The sequence below is a fragment of the Petaurus breviceps genome, unplaced genomic scaffold, assembly GCF_028583685.1.
Source record: "Petaurus breviceps papuanus isolate PSGF00001 unplaced genomic scaffold, PetGlider_PUasm1.0 156, whole genome shotgun sequence".
NCBI lineage: Eukaryota > Metazoa > Chordata > Mammalia > Diprotodontia > Petauridae > Petaurus > Petaurus breviceps.
The window spans coordinates 13,495,754-13,511,144 of record NW_027185720.1 but is presented as its reverse complement, the minus strand read 5'-3'; the positions used below and the strand labels follow the sequence as shown (position 1 = coordinate 13,511,144).

General features: G+C 43.5%; 1 protein-coding gene across 1 annotated transcript in view; it reads left to right on the top strand.

Annotated features, from left to right (window-relative positions):
* Positions 1-15,391, top strand: part of LGALS2 (galectin 2) — a 42,676-nt gene that overhangs the window by 580 nt on the left and 26,705 nt on the right. The gene's annotated exons all lie outside the window — the stretch shown is intronic.

The window sequence follows — 15,391 nt, the reverse complement described above, 5'->3', positions numbered from 1 at the left end:
CTGTGTAAGGGGACGGGGTGCTCCTCCACTGGTGGAGTCAGGAAGACCTGAGTTCAAATGTGACCTCAGACACTGGCTAGCTGTGTGACCCTGGGCAAGTCACTCCCCCTCTGCCTGCCTCAGTTTCCCTAGCTGCAAAGTGGAGATGCGAATAGCAACACCCTCCCCGGGTTGTTGTAAGGATCGAACGAGATACAGTTTGTGGAGGGCTTTGCAAACCCAAAAGTGCTTTAGAAATGCTAGTGATGATGAAGAAGATGAAGAAACAGAGGCTGGCAAGCCCTCCCGCCCCTCCCAGGGGGACTCGGCAGGAGAAGTCAGTCCCCAGGTGTGCCTGGCGCGGTAGCCCACCCACCCCCGCTTGCATTCCCTAGCTAGGCTTTTGCTCTCCATGCAGCCGCCTGGCAGGTGCTTTGCTGGTGCCCCCTCCTCCCCGGCTTCTTTCCCGGTTTCTCTTCCTCCGGCATGCTCACGGGTGGGGCACCCGCCAATCCGCCCCTCAGTGGCTTCTGTCTTTGCAGGAGAGTCACACCGGTGCAATCCCCATCCTGTTTTTGGGGCAGCTCTGTCTCCTTTTCAGCCCCAAGGGCTGTTACGCATGCATTAGGCGGTGCATCCTCAAACACTTTTTACTTCAAGGGATTCCAAGGCAGAAGATTCTCCAGATTGGCAAGCGGGTGGAGGAGAGGAGGAATCGAGTGTGGCCCTGGAGAGATAGCCCGGGATCGGGACTGCTCCCCGGGCAGAGAAATTAAGGCGTGGTGAAGAGGAAACCCTGGTGGGAGAGGGGGCAGCAGACTGGAAGACGGATCAGCCGGGCGTCGACCCCCCAAAGGGGGCATAGCCAGGGGAGAGAGGCAGCCGGCTCTCTAAGGGTCAGAGAGCCCTCTGCCTCACCGACCCCTGAGGGGCACTAGCAAGGCCCCATCAGCTGCTGACTTCGGTAAATCTCATTGCTGGACACCTGAACACTCGTTACCCCTTAGACACTTGGGCCAGACCCAGGGCGCTGACTCCCTCGCTTCTCCCAGAGCAAGCAGGGAACTCAGGGCACCCGAAACTCTCCGGTAAAGCTGCGTTCATCTGCCAGTTTTTCCTGTTCCATCCTCCTCCGATTATTTAAAGCAGCTGGAGGGCGCAGTCGGTCAGTCAACCCACAAACGTTTATTAACTTGTACCGTTTGTCAGGCACCAAGAGCAAGGGGGAACAGGGGTAAAGTTTTTGAGGGATTTTCCTCTAACTCTGGATTTCTTTTTTAACCAAGAAAGGTTTAGAGCATTGACATCTAATCCTCTTGTAAAGGTCTCTCACATTCCTGTGTCCCTGTTTACATGTTGTATCCCCCACTGGACTTTGTTATTCCAGACCTAGGAGTAACTGACTCTCATTTTTTCTTGTATTTTTAGTGCCTTTCTGCACGTTGGTGTTTAATAAATGCTCCTTGGATCTACTGAAGTTTGGCTACTGTGGCCCTGCACAGCCCTCCCTCCACTCAGTTTCTTCATCTGTGAAATGGGGATAACAGCACCGGGAGTAACTCCCAGAGTTATCATGAGAATCAAAAGAGTTAAGATGTATGAAGTGCTTTGTAAACCTTAACACCCTCTATGAATTCCGGCTCTTAGTGACGAGGGATGGCTCCCAGCAGATTCAGCAGAAACTCTGAGCTTATCTAAGACCAGAGAGCCTGGGATTCAGTCTGGAAAGAGTTCAGTTGGCCTAAGCTGACTTGGAGTCAGAGTTGTAAAAGCTTATTATACGCCTTACAGCAGGCAAGGATCCTTAGGGGACCTGCAACCTTAAAGGGGCAGAATTAAGGTTTATATAGAATCATCCATAGTAGAGCCCATGCCAATTATGCTAACTAGGATTAAGGGTGGGATTAGGGAGGAGTTAGGGTGGGGACAGTGTAATGTAACTGCTCAGGCGTATTGCCCATGATTCACTGGAAAAAAGCCCAAGTGGGGGCTACCTGGAGGTGTGGTTTTAGGCTTGGAACGTCACTAAGTCAGTGAGTGGTCAAGGGCTGATGGAGAAGTGCCCAGTGTGCCACCCATCAGTGTCATGCTCGACAGGATTGATGTCTGGGAACGATTGATGTCTGGAAACCAAGGTTAACTGGAGACTCAGTGGATAATAGGCAAAGGGGTTAACCCAGAGATAGGGTCCTGAAGGATTCATTGAGGCAGCCAAGGAGTCAACCTAGTGATAGGGTACCGAAGGATTCATGGGGGCAGTGGGACACTATACAAGGGGGAGATAATAGTTGCCTAAGCTGGAATGTTTATAGATAACTTTTGTGAAGGATTGATAGGTATAGCTTGTTAGTGTTTCAAGGTTAGATAAAGAATCCATGAGTTGTTACTGGGCAGAGTTAATGCTTTGAAGCTAGGCAGAGTGTGGGTAGGGGGAAGGGGCAGAGTTAATGTTCTGATACTGGCGGCGGGAATGGAGTGTGATTTTATAAACTGGTTTTACAAATTGATATTACAAAGTTTTACAGACTGATGTTATAAACATAGATCCCAAGCACCCCATCATTAGTAATAGTGGTAGTATAAGCTTCCCAGGAAAGAGTGGCATAACAAAGATGCTTACTCCCCTTGCTTTTATTTGATATAGTTGTAGAAATACTAGCAATAAGGAAAGAGAAAGAAATTAAAGGCTTAAAGAGAAAACAAAATGATCCTTTTTATTCATCTCATAATGGCTCATATAGAAAATCCTAGGGAATCAGCAAAGATATTAATTGAGACAGTTCATAACTTCAACACAGTTGCAGGCTAGAAGAGAAATGCACAAACATCAGTAGCCTTTGTACATAATAACAAAATCTAAGAGGCAGAAACAGTATAACTACAAAATGCGTAAAATATTGGGGGATCAGTAAAAGCACAGAAAACTTTTATAGATTCAATTATAAAACGTTTCACAAAGAACAATTTACTGCAGCTGGAGGAATATTCACTGTTCATTGGCAGGGCTGTGTCCATATAACTTCTAAAATGGCAATGCCCAGATCTGAAATCCTTCCGTTATAGAAAGGTCTCATCCCTTTCTAAAGCTGACAGTCTAAGTTCAGGAAGGAACTGTGATCTGGTGGTGACTAGACAGGGCTCCAGCTACTGTAGTTTCATCCAATTAAGAGCTTTACTATTTCTCCCCACTAGCTTGAATCTAATGGATTTAGCAAAATAGATCCTTCAGGGTATTCCGAGTTGCTATTATTCTGTTTAAATTACTCAAATACTCCAATCCGAACTTTGTAACCTTATTTAATCTTGACTGTAGAATTTTGTCTTTGTCTCTTGAGTTCTGTAATTTGTTCATAGAAGTGTCTTGTGGGGTGGCTAGATGGCTAGGTGAATAGAGCACCGGCCTCAGACACTTAACACCTACTACCCACTTAACACCTACTACCCGTGTGACCCTGAGTAGGTCACTTAACGCCAATTGCCCCTCCAAAAACCAGAAAAAAAAATATCTAGTGTCATAGGGAGTTAGTTAACTGGGGAACGTTGTGTTTCTCCCTCTCTAAGCAGAAATAGTTGAATTTAAATCATGTTGACAAAGGTGTCAAATGAGCCGAGTACTGAATTTTTCTCTTACACCTTGAAGGAAGTTACCTGAACTGAGAGAGGCCTACGTTGATAGCTCTAGAACTAGCAGGGACTTTAGATGCCAAGCTGATGCCATCATTATTTGTTGTTCTTTTTTCAGTCATGTCTGATTCTCCATGGCCCCATTTGGGGTTTTCCTGGCAGAGATATTGGAGTGGTTTGCCATTTCCTTCTCCAGCTCATTTAACAGATGAGGAAACTGGGACAAACAGGGTGAAGTGACTTGCCCAGGGTCACACAGCTAGTAGGTGTCTGAGGTCATATTTGAAGACAGGTCTTCCTGTGTACCCTATGCAATATGGTGCCACCTAGCTGCCCTGCCAAACACTAAGAAAGATGCTGAACAGTTAACCCTGTTTCCATATGCCAATGATGATAAGCTTAGAAACCACCCAGAGAGTTTTCACAGCTTCAGCAAAGTAGCAGGGGACAAAATAAATCCCTGGAAATCATCAGCGGTTCTGAAATAACCCTAAGAATAATAAGAAATTAAAAAGAAGGCCCATGTAGAATACCTGTCCGATGTAGAAGCCCCCTGGAGCTGACCTACCCAGATATGCAGGACTTGTCTAAAAGTGTTTTGCTAAGGAATAAAGGATTACAGAGATTGAATTTGGGTTCAGCTAACCCAGTGGGAAATGACACAAATTACAGGTTTGGTGCTGAACCACAACCACAAAAGGTTTCTTCACAAGATTATACCCCTTCGGGGTGGCTAGGTGGCGCAGTGAGCAAAGGGCTGGCCATGGAGTCGGCAGGACCCGAGTTCGGTTCCAGCCTGAGACATTTAACACCCACACAAAAATACTAGCCGTGTAACCTTGGGCAAGTTACTTAACCCCAATTGCCCTCCAAAAGGCAAAAAAAAAAAAAAGTTTAAGATTATACCCCTTCCCTCCAATACCTAGTTTATTTGGAGGAATAAAAAAGTCTAGAATCTCAAGAGAAATAAGGGGGATAAATATTAGTGAAGGGAGCCTAGCACTGTTTGGCCTCAAATTATATTCTAAATCAGTCATCTATTTTTTAAAAAAAGAAACAGGAAAGTGGATCAGTGGAACAGATGAGATAAATGAGTAACAGAAACCAAGGAATCTAGTGACCCAGAATACACAATGAGGGTGAGTGGGTGGAATAGTCAGGAAGATTCCTCATTTGACAAAATCTGCTTTGAAAAGTGCAAAGCAACTGAGCAGAAATTAGGTTGAAATCTCATCTTATGCTATATACCAGGATAAATTCGCCATGACAGTTACCTGAATATGAGAGACTGTAAAATCCAAAAGCTGGTGAGTGTTTTATGCTAGTTAAGTACATGCATCAGGGGCAAGAGAGGGAGACAGGACATGCGAAAAGATGAGAGAGGGGTTGTGATGAAGTCACATTGGCAGACTTTTGAATGGATAAGCTGGAGAGAGAGAGAGAGAGAGACAGAGAGACAGAGACAGACAGAGAGAGGAGAAGAAGAGAACCTTTATTAAGTATTTACTATGTTCAATTACTGTGATCATTAAAATAATCATGTATGAATAAAAGCACATTGAAAAAGAATTGCAAACTATTAACTATGTGAAAGATTGCTTCAAGTCCCTAAGAAATGTAAATTACTACAACTGAGGTTTTTGCCTTATACCTAACACAGTACTATATTTTTGATAGAACTGCAATGGTAGAACCATTCTGGAAAGCAATATGGAATTAGGTGAAGAAAGTGATTAAAGCGTTCTTACCTTTGACCTAGAGATTCTTATTGTAGTGACTGAAAATCTACAAATAAGGGAAACTGAGGCAAAACTTTTGAGCATGATTAGTTTATTAGCAATGGCTTGTAGTGGATCCAAGACCACCTCAATTGGTACAAAGGACCCGGAACTAAGTTTACAGAGCATCCTTATAGCTATAAATGAGGAACATTATCCCACATTGAGAAATGTGATACTGATTCTCATGGGAGTTTCTGCTTCCTGATTGGTTGGGCATATTTGGGGACTTTCCACTGTCTTCATGGAAAGCTATTCTGTGTTAAGAACAGGGAATTTCTGCAGGATGCGATGACTTTGACAGGTGAGCATCATTCAGGGCATGGAGGCTACAGCTTTGATTTTAGTAGAAATGAGGAATTTGCAGCACGAAGCTGTGCCAGAATAGCTAGGTTAGCTGATAGATAGGCCTGTGGGAGCCAGTGCCTTGTCAGCCTGCACAGAATCTCATACACACTCCTTAACTTACTGTTATGTGTAAGAACTAGATGATATGTGTAATTAAACAATATGACTAAAAAGAAATGATTGATTCATAATTGATTTCACATTACTGCTAGGCCAAGATGGAAGAGGCCAATGACCACAGAAAGATCCCCCAGATGCCAAAATATTAATTGCATTACTTTCTTTGGTAACAGAGAATGGGAAGCAGAATTGGTCCCCCTCCTCTAGAGAATGAGCTAAACAGAATTGTGTATGATGCATAAAAGTCGTAGCATGGGACTGTGCTGCGAGAACTGAATGTGCAGAACTCCATGAATGGATTTAGAAGGAAGAAACCAGAATCTCCATCAATAGGCCTAATGGAATGACTAATGATTTGCTTTTGATGAGAATTAGAAAAGTGACCCTTTTCCCTTCCCTATGGGGAGGAAGAGAGTGGGAACCACAGGTGTGGGGTTTTGTTTCTGTGGCCAGATGTCATCTCTATGCTGGCTTTTCTGAAACATTCCCCTTCCTACGCATACACTTTCATTTTTAAAACTTTTATGAAAATAGGTGTTGAGGGAGATATACAGAAAAGAATGTGATACTAAAACAAAGGCATCAATAAATATAAGGCAAAATTTTATTTGTATAGACATGTAACTTCTGCAATTACATATTATACATATACATTTTAGGAAGATCAGCATTTTACAGCTTCAAAACTGTAAATTTACAAGGAATGGAAAAGATGGTATTGTGTTTTTTTTTAAGTTAGGAAAATGGAAGAAGATGTTTGTGACCAGCAAGGCATAGAGAAGATCCTAAAAGATTCTTTGATTATCAAAACTCTAGAAGTCTCTACATGAAAAAAAAAAAAACAAAACAACCCAAAACAAACCAAAACCCAATGCAACTAAGCTACGAAGAGGAGAAAACTTCCTGATACAAGTTAATAGCCACAATCTATAGAAGATAGACACAGCCCAATGGTCAAAGGATATGAGAAATTTCCAAAAGAAATACAGTGATTCAGAACATGAAGAAATGCTCCATATCACTAATAGTAAAAATAAATATAAACAAACAAACAAAAAGAACTTTTTTACCTCATACCCATCAAGTTGGCAAAGTTAGGAGGTTAAGATAGGAAGGGTCTATACTGGAGCAGCTTTGAAGCCCATTAGTACATTGTTGGTGGAGCTGTCCAATGTTTCTGGAAAGTGATTTGGAGTCATGAGAAATCTATACTGTTGATACCCTCTGGCCTGATTCCTGGCCACATAGTATAAGGAGGTCATTGACAGAAAGGCCTTTCCTGTTATGTAAATCACCACCCATGCATGCCTTCCTGTAAGTTCATCCCTGCGGGCTCTACCCAAATAAGCTGGTAGTATCATGAGGTACTGATGAATCCCCGGGCTGGCTCCTGCTAATCCCTTATTCTCAGCACTTAATAGGTTTTTCCCCCTTAAACATTTCTTTAATGATCTTCTTTACTAATCCCTTGTTTGTTATCTGGTACAATCTACTCACCTACCTACTCCATCACGGGTAGAGTGAGACTAATTTTCAATTCCTTAGAGATTCCATTGTCCGGTGACTTGTGATCAATCAAACATCTCTAGAAGGATTTGGACATTTAAAGACATGTGCTTTTGTTTCAGGGAGATGCCTAGAGTCAGGCCAACAAGCTTTTATTAAGCACTTACTCTGCACTAAATGCTAGGGATACAAAGAATCCTTAAAAGACCTTGACAGTTTTCCAGTAGTGATTGATTCTGGGTCCAGCTCATTATTCATTTGCAGTCTCTGCTCAAGCTAAAGATATTTCTGCAGGCACTCTAAAGGTAAGCAGCCCAGCCAACTGCCTGTCAGTTCATGACATGAAGTCATCTTCATGTCCTTGGTTTTTACTGTGGGGATAGAAAGTCCAAACTCTCTGGACCACCATTGGCTCTCTTAGGAGGCACTGCAGTGGTCTGAGGGCTGCTACTTCCAATACCATGGAATCTGTAATCGGGTGCACTTGGAGGATCTCTTGGGCTCCATATTGGATCTTCTTCCACATGGGGCAGCCATGCATGTATCTCCCTGCCTGATGCCATTTATGCTCAGAGGGTCAAAGGAAGCTTTTGGCTGGTCTTTCAAAGAATCTTTATGTCTGTGAGCGACCTCTATAGTAGCATTTTGGTCAACAAATCAAATGCCATGGAAGAAAAAAGCCAAAATGCCCCAATGTAAGCATGTGAGAAACAATACAAAGAAAGAGTCAAAATTGGAAAACTAGTCGGGGGGTCCGTAACCTTTTTCTATGTTATGGACCCTCCAGCAGTCTGGGGATATGGACTTTCTCAGAATCGTGTTTTTAAGCATTTGAAGGAAATGCTGAATTTCGCATAGAGGTTAATGAAAACAAAGATGTATTTTTTCACAGACCTCCAGAAATCAGTTTAAGAAACCCCTGAACTAGACAAAGAATGCCTGTCCTTCTCAGATGAGCCTTTGGAAAGATATTTTCTCCTAAACACAGAAATACAAAAATACAAAATGACTATTGAAAAATCCAATACAACTCAGCGATCTCGTGGTGATTCCTTTCAAAAGAGCCACATGATTTCCTGTTTGTAGCATCAGGAGGACTCCTGGTGAGCTCTTTCTACCTTTGGGCTTCATCTTTGTCATTTCCTGGTGCCTTCATCTTGCCACATCCCAGCCAGATTCACTATCAGACCTGGGGATGTTAGGATGATTCCCCCCATTAGAATGCAGACTCCCTGAGAGCAAGATCTGGCTTTTCTACGTGTATTTCCAGCACTTAGCACAGTTTGTCTGCACAAAATAACTGCTCAATGTTTGGGTTTTTTTATTCATTTTCTTCACTTTTTAATTGTTGTTGTACGATCATTTCAGTCATGTCCAACTCTTTAAGACAGCATTTGGGGTTTTCTTGGCAAAGACACTGAAGTGGTTTGCCATTTCCTTCTCCAGCTTATTTTACGGATGAGGAAACTGAGGTAATCAGGTAAAGTGACTTGCCCAGGGTCACCCTGCTAGTAAGTGTCTGAGGTCAGATTTGAACTCAAGTCCTCCTGACTCAAGGCCTTACTACCTTTCTTCTAATCCCTTTTGAGATCAAAGAAAATCTTCCCAACTTTCTCTGCTATCTTTCCCCTCCTGCCTTCTCCTTTCCTCTCAACGGAGATGCCAACATGAGGACAAACTTTAGTCTCCCTTTCTCTCCTCAAAATGTTGCCTCCATTTCACTTACCCTTGACCTTTCCTCATCCTGGCTTGGGCCAAGAACCAGGCTTTTCTAGAGACTTCCACTAAGGGAAATTTATGAATCAATGAATGAAAAAGCTAGGGTCCTGTAAGGGGCATATGAGTTTGAATGGGAAACTAGAGAGAGAGAGAGAGAGAGAGAGAGAGAGAGAGAGAGAGAGAGAGAGGTGGATGGATAGATGGATGGATGGGTAGATGGGTGGATGGATAGATAGATAATCTTTATTTTTCCTAACCTTTAACTGAAAATGCGAGTTTCTTTTCATTATGAATATAGTCTGTAGATTTCACCAGATTGCCAAAGGGAGCCCATGGAACCCAAAAGGTTAAGGATCCCTTGCTTAGTAGGTCCATAGAATTTGTTGTGAGCTTTTGGAACTGAAGTGGATGAACGAAGGAACACTGGCCCCTCCAATGGCCCCTTCTTTTCTTCTACTCTGAGAGCAGCCCTTGCTCCATGAGATCCCATCTGCCTGACAGAGGAGTCCTCTATCTTCACTGTTTCTCCAGCCTCCTAGCCTGATGGTGGTCCTTGCTATCTGTGGGCCTTGTGTAGGTCATGTGATCTCTATGCCTTAATTCTTTTTTTCTGCTCAGTGTCAGATGACAGCTTCCTTTCCAGGTACCCATTTCTTTAAGGCAAAGGTAGAGGCTGAGCCCAGGGTGAAGGGCAACATCATTGAGGAAGGGAGCTGTCTGTACTTGGGGACTGTACAACCTGGGAAGGGATGGCTTAAATGTGGATGATGCTGGCTGGTCATTTTAGTGCCCCATCAAGACCATCGGGAAGTAGCATCAGCAGCATCAGGCAGTATTGGATTTATACCAAAAAGCCCTGAGAGATGGGGCAGAAGGCACTAGCCATGAGGAGAAATAATGATACCGAAGCAGCTAGTAAATTTGAAAAGACCTTGACAACCTCTGATTAGAGAATCTGCCAGGAAGCTCATTTCTCTGCTGTCAAGTAATCTTTATTTTTAAAAAAAGCACCAAAGAGCGAACATGACTGTCACTGACCCACTTGATAAACTAGAATTCACTGAGGTGGGGACTGGACCATGTTCACTGTATCTCTCCCCCGACCCATATCTGTATACATAGTCATATGTTTATATACACATATATATGCTGTTCAGTTGCATCCAACTCTTCATGATTCTGTTCCATTTCATGCCAGTGCTGTCCATGGGGTTTTCTAAGCAAAGATACTGGAGTGGTTTGCCATTTCCTTCTCCAGTGCATTAAGGCAAACAGAGGTTAAGTGACTTGTCCAGCGTCACACAGCTAGGAAGTGACTAGCTGCCTCTCTGTGTGTGTGTGTTATGAAATTATATGGCAGGTGCCAAAATGAACATTCCTCATCTTCTACCCCTCCACTGCCCTACCTGTGCTAACCCCTGCTTTCTTGGCATCAACAATTCTTCTCTCCACCCACCCTTCAGTACCCTGTAACCTCTTCCTCAACCCTCCAGGATCCTGGGACCCTGAGTCCAAGTTACAAGGAGTGGGGGGAAGAGGGCGGGGGAGGAAGATGTCCATCTGAGTTTGGAAGGAACCGAAGCCATCCACACTTCCTTCAGGAAATTGCTCTCTGCTCAGCCTGCCCACCCTGTTCTAGGAGAGTTAGCAAGAGGAAGGAAGTTCCTAGACCATCCCAGACTTCCCTTATCCCCTTGATAAGGAACAGTTACAAGGGGCAGATCAGCTGCATCTGGCAACCAGATGAGGCATGGGTATGTTTTTCTTGCTCAAAGTAAGGAGTCAAATACCTTGAATGTCAGTACATGATCCTGGTGGTACAGGGAGTGGGGGAGGTAATTACAGCATCTGCCTCCTAGAGTTGTCAGGATCAATTGGGCTAATGTTTATAAAACACTTGCTGCAAAGTCAGCGTTTAGTAAATACTGGTCTCTTTCCGTCCCTCCCTAGAGAAGTGGACTACGCTCCTTACCTCTGCCTCTCCTCTCATCTCTCAGCTCTTGGCAATCTGGCTTCTGACCTCATCATTCCACTGAAACCTCTCTCTCCAAGATAACCACTGGTCTCTCACTCCCCAAATATGGGGACCTTTCATCATTTTCTTCTTCCTTATACACCATCCACCTCTAGACAAAGAGGTGATGAGCTCAGGGTGCACATCGCCGCTTATTTTTTTTGACATGGTTAATGAGGGAGAATTTTGTTTGACTAACACATTTATAACAAGGAGTTTTTTTTTCATTTCTTTCTCTAATGGGGAGGAAACAGGTAAGAGGGGAAGAAAATAGATATTTGATAATAATAATAATTAAAAAATTCTCATCTTTCTCAACCCCCTGCAGCATTTAACTGCTTACTTCCTGAGTACTCTCTCTTCCCTTCCTTAGTGGTAATACCATTCTCTCCTGGTTTTCCTTCTACTTCTTTGATAGCTCCTTTTCAAACTGATTTGCTGGATCCATCATTCATGTCCTGCTCCTGATGGGTGGGTGTACTCCAAGGCTTTGTCTTGGACTTTCTCTTCTCATTCTGTGCTCTAAGTGATCTCAGCAGCTTCTAGGGGTTCCAATCTCACTTCCATACAGATGACTCCCAGATCTCTATATACAGTGCTAATTTTTTTTTTCTGAGACTCTGACCCCGTGTCACTAACTGCCTAGTGAACACTTGCAACTGGATCCCAAACTCAACATACATAAAATAAAACTCTTTATCTTTACCTCCAAATTCTGGTCTCTTCCTCACCCCCATATTTCTACTGAGACTATCACCCTTCTCAACAAACACATAGGTTTGCCATCTTCCACTCTTTCTTCATCCTTATCCTGTGTCATCTGGGGCAATGCACTTAATCTCTCCAAGGTTTAATTTATCTCTCTGTGAAATGGGTATACTAATCCTTGCACTGAGAACTCTGGATTTTGAGTCAGATGGTCAGAGTTTCCGTTTGTTATTAATGGGACCTTTATGGTTTATAAAATGTAAAGTGAAAAGGGCACTGGATTTGCTGTCTGGTAGGTTGAAATCTCAGGTCTGCCACTTACTACCTACATGACCTTGTATTAAGAGAGGCATGGCTGCATAGACCATTATCTAACATCATATACCAAAATCAAGTCTAAATGGGTGCACAATCTAGGTATAAAAGGTGATACTGTAAGCAATCTGGAAAAGCAGGGAATAGTTTACCTGTCAGATTTATGGAGAAGGGAAGACTTTGTGACCAAACAAGAGTTAGAGAGCATTATAGAATACAAAATGGATAATCTTGATTACATTAAATTGAAAAGTTTCTGTACAAACAAAGCCAATGTAACCGAGAGTAAGAGGGAAGTGGGAAATTGGGAAAGAATTTTTACAACCAGTGTCTCTGATAAATGCCTCATTTCTAAAATATACAGAGGATTGAGTCAAATCTATTAAGAATACAAGTCATTCCCCAATTGATAAATGGTCAAAGGATATGAACAGACAGTTTTCAGAGGTAAAAATTAAAGATATCTATAAGCATATGAAAAATGCTCTAAATCACTATTTAGAAGATTTTTTTTTTAAGCAATCAGGGTTAAGTAACTTGCTCAAGGTTACACGGCCAGTTATTTCTGGGTGTGGTGCTAAGTATCTGAGGCTGGATTTGATACCCAGGTCATGCCGACACTGGAGCTGGTGCTCTTACTCACTGAGCCACATGGTCACCCCTTCTAAATCACTATTGATTAGAGAAATGCAAATGAAAACAACTCTAAGGTACCACATCTCACCAGCCAGATTGGCTAGAATGATAGAACAGGCAAATGACAAATTCTGGAGAGGATGTCGAAAAATTGGAACACTAATGCATTGTTGGTGGAGTTGTGAAATGATCCAACCACTCTGGAGAGGAATTTGGAACTATGCCCAAAGGTTTATAAATAATTGCATATCCTTTGACCCAGTAATACCACTTCTAGGGTTGTATCCCAAAGAGATCATAGAAGTGGGAGGAAAACCCATATGTAAAAAATATTTATAGCAGCTCTTTTTGTGGTGGCAAAGAATTGGAAATTAAGGGGATGCCCAATTAATTGGGGAATGGCTAAACAAGTTGTGGTATATGAATGTAATGGAATACTATTATGCTATAAGAAATGAGGGGCAGATGGACTTCATATTTACCTGGAGAGACTTATACAAACTGATGTGGAGTGAGAAGAGCAGAACCAGGAGAAAATTGTACACAATTATAGACACAATAAATGTGTGATGACCACCTTTGATAGACTGGGCTCTTCTCAGCAATGCAGGGTTATAAGACTCATGATGGAAGGGGATGTCTACATTCAGAGAAAGACCCAGAAAGAACAGAGTCTGAATGCAGATTGAAGCAAACCACCTGCTCACTTTCTTTTTCTTGTTTGGTTTTGTTTCCTCTTTCCCATTGTTCATTCCATCGGTTACAATCCTTCTTTACAACCTGAGTAATGTCTAATGTGAAAGTATTTGCAGATCCTGTACTTGATTGTATGACCCCATGGGGGGGTGGGTAGGGGAGAGAGGGAGAGGGGGAAAATTTGAAACTCAAGGGATTGTGGAACTGAATCTTGTAAACCAAAAGTAAACAAAAAAATTAATAAAGACAAAAAAGGTAAAAAAGTTAAAAAAGAGAGAGGCATGGCTTCCAGTCATAAGGAGGTGACCATTCCTCTGGGTTCTGCCCCAGTTAGGTCCTATTTGGAGTGTTGTGTTCAATTCTGGGTCCCACAATCGGGTTACAAAGGAAACAGAAGCTGGGCAGTGTCTGCATTCTGAAAGACCTTGAGTCAATGTCATATGAGGTTGGCTGAAGCAACTGGAATGTTTGGCTTGGAGAAGAAGAGACTTGGTGTAAGGAGGGGAGGAACCTGATTTCTGTGTTCAGACATTAGGAAGGAAAAGGGCTTGTTCTCTTCATCCCCTGAGGCAAGAAACTGAAGCTTTAAGTGGAGATTGCAAAGAGAGCAATTGAGGCTTGAAGCCAGGACCAATCTTGTGATCTGGGCTGTTCCTATGTGGGGTTGGCTGCCTCCGGAGGTGGGGGTGGATTTCTCTTCATTGGAGGTCTTCAAGATGCAGCTGAATGACTGTTTGACGAGTATATTCTTCTGGGGTTTCCTTTCCTGGCGTGGGTTAGACTAAGTGGCTACTGAGGTCCCTTCATTCTCTCAAATCCTATAATTCTTGGACATAACTTCCCCTCTCTGGGCCTCAGTTTCCCCATCTGAAATTGTCTTTCCTTTTAGGGAAAGACAAATTACTGGAGTGTTAGTCTGCGCTGCAGTCTTTGCCATCACTCTCGCATGCCAAGATGGAGGAGCAAGACATGTCATGGTGTCTGGAGAACTGTATTTTTCAAGGGATTTGAATTGTGAGCAGAAAGGCATGATAGGGTGTATCAAAGCAGGAGGTAAAAAGCCAAAACCTCAGGACCAAGAAAGTGGGATGCAGGGTAAGTGGGGGTGTCACAGGCAGAAGGTGTGAGGTCAGAAGTAGGAGAATGGTTAGAGGGAACGTCAAAGCACCTCGACCGTATTTACACATCAGCACTGGGAGGGGCGCTACAGATTGATCAGGGTGCATTACCGGCAAAGGCCACCAGCTGGCGGTGCGGCTTCGCGCTGCCAACACCTGCACATGCATGGGCGGTCCCCAGGTTTAGAAGCCTAGTGCAACAGGCTCAGAGCCATCCACTCCCTGCTTGCTTTTCTCACCTTACCTCCCTAGGCTGCGGTGATAAGTGGAAGCAACTTTGGCTCTGGAGTCAGAGGACCTGGCCTTGAATCTCACTTCTCTCACCACCTGTGTGATCTTGAGAAAGTCTCTTACATTCCCTGGCCCTCAGTTTCCCCTTCTGTAAAATGCGGGGGTTGTCCTAGCTGGCCTGTGGCATTCCTACCTTCCAGCTTTGGACCTAGGATCTCCTCGCTGCCACGGAAGCCTCATCTCTTTCCCACTTTGGCAGGACCCTGGGAGGTGGGGGTTGACACCTCCCTGACCCTGACCGACTGAAAATAGAAAGGAACCTGTCCTGGCTCGGGTGAGCCATAGCTCCTCGTGTCAATCTGGCTTTCCAGCGTCCCCTGTCCGCTTCTGTATGCTGCCTTTAACTGTTAACACTTAGACAGTTATTGGTAACAGCTCCCCCCCCCCCCCCGGGTCATATCTCAAGGACTTTTCGGTTTCAAAGGGGTTAGTGCAGTCTTCTCAGCTCATCACCATTGGCTCCCAATTCCTGGGCAGATCACCCTGGGGCGATTAATTAAGTGATGTTTCCTTCTTCCCCCTTCCATTTGTGTCTATCT